The following is a 6,145-nucleotide window of genomic DNA, read 5'->3' on the forward strand; positions in this document are numbered from 1 at the left end:
CAATGAGGCCCTGGAGTGTCACAAGGGCTGCTTGGTTCTGTGAGCTTCCACAACGTCCCAATGGTCTCCTTGTTTCTGCAGTGTCATAGTGGACTCTTGGTTCCATTAGGTTCCTAAATGTCACAGGTCTCCTTGGTTCCATGTGGCCCTGCTGTGTCACCACAGCCCCTTGGTTCCAGGAGTTTCTGGGCTGTCAGCAGTGGTTCCTTTTCTTCCAATCAGGCACCGCTGTGTCACACTGCACCCTGGCTTCCATGAAGTTCTTCAGTGTCACAGTGGCCCCTTGGATCCATGCGGTCCCATAGTGTCACCATGGTCTCCTTGGATCTGCATTGTCATAAGGGACCATTGGTTCCACGTGGCCCGGCTGTGTCACAGTGATGTGGATTCCGTAATTGCCTTCAGCGTCACAATGGAGCCCTGTTTCTGTGAGGCTCTCAACTGTCACAGTTGTCTCCTTGGTTCCATCAGCCCCCGCTGTGTCACAAGGGTCCCCTTGGTTCCATGAGCACACCAAAGCTTTGCATAAACATTGAGCAGCACCTGCTTAACACACCTGGGAACATCTGTCTGCATTCAAAAGAGAGGTCACAGCTGAGAAAGGCACCAGCAGCTTCCATCTGCAACAGAGATGCAGGGAAAGGACAAGGACAGAGAATTCAGCTGCAAGACTCCGAGAATTCTGCATCCAGACATCATTTCTGGTCCCACTGTCCCTAGTAGAAAGGTGTCATCATTCCAGGCAGCCTGTACTCAGCATGTGCTTCTACAGTGGGGATTTGTCGTTTAGGAAACCTGCTCAGGCTTTTCCCTTCTTTCCTCACAAACAGGAATACTTGTCCCGGGCCTGGATGCAGGCAGAGCCCTGAGGAGAGCACGTGGGACATGGTGCAGTGGGCAGGGACAGCCAGCTGCAGAGTTCAGGGGGGAAGGGCTTCCGGTGCAGGGCCAGGGATGTCAGTCCCAGCTGGGCCACGTCAGACACGGTGAGGCTGGGCTTGGGGAGCAGCTTGTCCAAACAGGGTCAGCCTGCAAGGGGCTCATTCTTCTGTGGGCCCACACCTCCTAAGGAGACGTTCAGCATCAAGATCACCTGGGGAATGCCTAAGTTGCTTCTTCTTGGAACTGAAAAAGAAAAATTACTCCCTTTTATAACACTGAAAATCGTGAGCTGTACCTTGAAATCTTCCTCCTTAAGAGAACTCCAAAGTGACTCCAAGCAGCTGCACAAGGCCTGGAGACTGGAAGACATTGGAAAGAAGACAAAGAGCTCCTGAGGGTTTTCTGTATTTTAATGATCCCCAACGGTGGATTTGGGGCTGAGTCCAGGAGCCCCAGGCACTGAGAGAAGGTTGAAGAAGCTGCTCAAGGAGTCAGAAGCAAAACTCCAAGTCCCTTGGAGCATCAGTGGCCCCACTGAGGGCAGGGACTGCCAAAGGCTCCCCAGGGAGTGGTGAGAGCAGATCCTTGAGGCCAGGATTGCAGGAGCCCGAGGCTGTGAGCAGGGAACTGCAATGCTGAGCAAGGCCTGGGCTGGTTGGAGGAAGCAGAAAGGCCAAGGCCTGAGCCCAGGCCTGGGCCAGCAGGGCCTGTCCCTCACAGGTGGCTCGGGGCTGTTCCTGGGGCACTGGGACGGGAGAGGCAGCAAGGACAAATGTCATCAGGCTGTGTGACACTCCAGATGCTCATGGAACCAAGGGCCAGTGTGACACAGCAGGGCCTGATGGAAACAAGAGGCCGTGCTGAGCGTGCGCGCCTGTAACACCGCAGAACACTGAAATGCTGAGGGTGAGCAAAGGTTCCTTTCCTCGAGTTTGGTGCAGAGTAGAAACCCCAGCCAGATATTCTCAAGAGGTCAAAACGACACAAAAGTGTACTGGAAAAATACAGAAAACCGAGCTCCTTTGGCAAATGGTTTCATACAACATCCAATTCAACGTGCAACACTTAGCGTAGCAGGAACATCATTAACTCAGCCCATGTAAGATGGAAACCTTTAGGCATAAAAATGTTAAACTACCCAAAAACATTCCAGTAAAAGAGGATAAGAAGGTTAAAAGAGAAAAAAGAGACAGAAAGACAGAAGATCTCCAGATAGATATGCAGAGAGCTACCAGCTGCTAGGCTTCCAGTGTGGGTGAGACACAGACCCAGGAGATTTCAGGATTCAGACCAGGGCTTGACGTCATGCCCGATTTTTTCAATTCCCTAGCGTTTTGTAAGCTCTCCTCTTTTCGGGGACATCTGCTTTCTTCCCACTCACTGCTGTGTTTCATTGCCTTTGTGTGGGATTGATTGACAGCTCGGCCAATCAGAGCTGGGTGGGCGCTGCCCCTGCTGTGTGATTGATTGACGGCTCAACCAATCAGAGCAGGCTGGGCGCTGCTCCTGCTGTGTGACTGATTAACGGCTCAACCAATCAGAGCTGGGTGGACGCTGCCCCTGCTGTGTGATTGATTGACGGCTCAGCCAATCAGAGCTGGGTGGGCGCTACCCCTGCTGTGTGATTGGCAGATCTGCCAGGCTGGGGGCGGGGCTCTGTCCCACCTCATTCCAAGGTCTGTCCCAGCCCCAGCCCCACTCGGCCATTCCGAGCATCCCGAGGGCTCTGGGGACATTGATGTCATCCAGCCTCTGACAGCGACCATGGGGACACTGCGGAACCTCATGGAACCAAAGAGACCATTTTGACACTCTGGTGCCTCATGCAATCAGGGGCACCTTTGTGAGACTCAGGACCCCAGTGGAACCAAGGGTCAGTGATGAAGCTGTGCGGCCCAGAGAACCAAGGAGCCTTTGTTACACAGCAGGGCCACATGGAGCCCAGGGGCCTTGGTGACTCTGCAGGACCTTAGGGAAGCAAGGGGCCATTGTTATCACTACTGAAGCAGGGAGAATATTGTGACAAGGAGAATATCGGGACACTACAGGGACTCCTGGAATCAAGGAGAGCATTGTGACCCTGTGAGGCCCCATGGAACCAAGGCAACATGGAACAGGTCTGGCTGGCTGGGCCTCCCGGGGGCCACCTGGCAAGACTGGCTGATCCTGGAATGTTGAGGACTGCCTCTCCTCAGCTCCTGGAGCACTGAGGCTCTCTGCTTTCCTTCCTATGGAAAAGTACCATCCGCTTTTGCAGGTTCCCACGGCTGAAACTGATATTCCCCCTGAAAAAGCACTACATACAAGGCTTGCTCCCAGCCAAAATCTGCTAGGAGTAACAGCTCTGGGTGGCCACCGTTTCCTGAGGGCTGCCTCTCATCTACCACTCTAAGGGTCGGTGTGAAGTTTCCCTCATTTTTGCCTCATGACCCTCTCAAGAAGACCTCAAGGACCCCCGCCCAGGTTGACTCTGGACAATGATTTTCTGGCCTGCTTGAGGTGGGTGCTTGCCAAGGGACTCTTTGCAGGTGTGTTGTGCTCACTGGACTGTGCTGTCATGGTACCAGCTGAAGCCTGCATGTACTGCACGACCGCACCTGTCTCTTGGAGCACCACACAATGCTCCATAAATCTCCCCACCTCTTGGCCACAAGCCACTCGCTTTGGAAAAGGACTATGAAAGAGCGATCCTCTGGAGAAGACCCTGAGTACTCCCCACGGATGACCACCCTTCCATTGCCTGGCCCACCATGACGTTGGTCTCGTCTGTTGGTAGCTATTTCCCCCTTCCCCTCTTTTTCTCTCTCTAGACTCCATTTCCTATATCTCTCCCCTCTATCGCAACTGAATTGTTTGGCATTCAATAAAAATGCATTGCTGTTGTTGAATAAACTGATTTGTCCCCCGCTATTTGCCTGCTATTACCTCTGAGATCAAACAATCCCCGGCCTGTGTTGGTAGATGGTGACACTCCCCCCCCCCTCCCCCCCCCCCCGCAAATCCCCCATCCCCCTGCTTCTCCCAGTTGATTGCTGATCGTGCTGTGACATGGAATGGAACATCCCTTGGGCCAGTCCAGCCCAGCTGTCCCATCCCTGTTCCCTCAGGAACACTTGCCCACCCCAAGCCCATGGGTTGGAGGGGCTTGCAGACACGCCTCGTGGGGGGAGCATTGTGACAAGGACAGGAGAACAGAAGAACATTTACACTTATCGCGGGCAGAGAACAGAAGAGCACAGCCTTGGAGAAACGCACAAAGGATGTAGCTGAGGCAAACAGAGCGTGCACAAAATGCAAGGAGAATGTCAGCTCAGCTCTGCAAGGCTGACAAAAGCAGAAGTTATACACAACAATAATATTGCCCTTCCTCAAAAGCGGGGATCAAAGAGCAGTCACCTAAAAAGGACAGTGCATGTTGAAGGCAGACTCCAAAGAACCATAGAAGGACTTGTGAGAAGGGGTGCAATTATGGCAAATAAATTCCAGGTGGGGTTAACTAATGAATACATCATCAGTGTGAGTGATAAAAGCTCCGATTGCCTGGTGGCCAGTGCACTCGAGTAGATGAAGGATTGCCCAAGTGGCCACCATGGTGTAATAAAGAATACCTGCTCTCAGATCCTCAAAACCGTGTTCAAAAGTTGCTATCCAGCAGATTTCAGTATCAGTGGTGTCCCTGACTCCATTATGCCCCTTGCACACTTTCACGAGGGCCCCTTGGTTCCACGAGGCCCTGCTGGATAACAGTGGACCCTTGGTTCCATTTGGGTCTGTACTGTCAAAATGGCCTCCTTGGTTCTGCACTGCCACAATGCTCTCCTTGGTGCCACGAGGCCTTGGTGTGTCACAACAGCCTCTCGGTTCCATGAACTGCCATAGTGTCAGCACGGTCTCTTGGATCTGCAGTATCACGATGGACAGTTGGTTACAAGCAGCCCCGCCGTGTCACAACGACTATTTGCTTCAGGTGGCCCCCACAGTGTCACCATGGCCCCTTGGTTCCACGAGGCCTCGCTGCAGAACAATGGCCTCTCAGTTCCAGGAGGTTTTGTACTGTCAACAGTGCTCTCCTTGGTTCTACAGTGGCTGCTTGCTTCCATAAGGTTCCTCGGTGTCACAGTGGTCTCCTTGGCTCCATGAGGCTCTGCAATGTCCCAATAGCCCATGGTTTCCATGAGCTTCTGTCCCATCAACCATGTCCTTTGCTCCAGTGAGGCCCCGCAATGGCACACTGGACCCTTGGCTCCATGAGGTTCCATAGTGTGACATGGTTGCCTTGATTCCAAGAGGTTCTGCTGGGTCACACTGGACCCTTGGCTCCGTGAGGTTCCGTGGTATCGCCATGGTTTCCCTGGATCCGCAGTAGCACTATGGACCATAGGTTTCATGCAGCTTTGCTGTGCCACAGTGGCTCCTTGGTTCCATCAAGTGCCACTGTGTAACAAGGGAATCTTGGTCCCATGAGGTTCTGGACTGTCACAATGCTGTCCTTGGTTCTGGACTCTAACAACGGACCCTTGGTTCCACGAGGTTCCATTACGTCACAATGCTCTCCTTGGTTCCACAAGGCCTTGCTTTGTCACAATGGACCCTTGGTTCCATGAGCTTCCGTAGTGTAACCATGGTCTCCCGGGATCTGCATTGTCACAATGGACAATTGGTTGCATGGGAGCCTGCTGTGTCACAAGAGAGCCTTAGTTCCATGACGTTCTGGACTGTCACAGTGGTCTCCCTGCTTCAACGAGGCCCTGGAGTGTCACAAGGGCTGCTTGGTTCTGTGAGCTTCCACAACGTCCCAATGGTCTCCTTGTTTCTGCAGTGTCATAGTGGACTCTTGGTTCCATTAGGTTCTCTAAATGTCACAGGTCTCCCTGGTTCCATGTGGCCCTGCTGTGTCACCACAGCCCCTTGGTTCCAGGAGTTTCTGGGCTGTCAGCAGTGGTTCCTTTTCTTCCAATCAGGCACCGCTGTGTCACACTGCACCCTGGCTTCCATGAAGTTCTTCAGTGTCACAGTGGCCCCTTGGATCCATGCGGTCCCATAGTGTCACCATGGTCTCCTTGGATCTGCATTGTCATAAGGGACCATTGGTTCCATGTGGCCCGGCTGTGTCACAGTGATGTGGATTCCGTAATTGCCTTCAGCGTCACAATGGAGCCTTCTTTCTGTGAGGCTCTCAACTGTCACAACTGTCTCCTTGGTTCCATCAGCCCCCGCTGTGTCACAAGGGTCCCCTTGGTTCCATGAGCACACCAAAGCTTTG

Source organism: Sturnus vulgaris, unplaced genomic scaffold (genome assembly GCF_052056855.1).
Source record: "Sturnus vulgaris isolate bStuVul1 unplaced genomic scaffold, bStuVul1.hap1 Scaffold_113, whole genome shotgun sequence".
Taxonomy (NCBI): Eukaryota; Metazoa; Chordata; class Aves; order Passeriformes; family Sturnidae; genus Sturnus; species Sturnus vulgaris.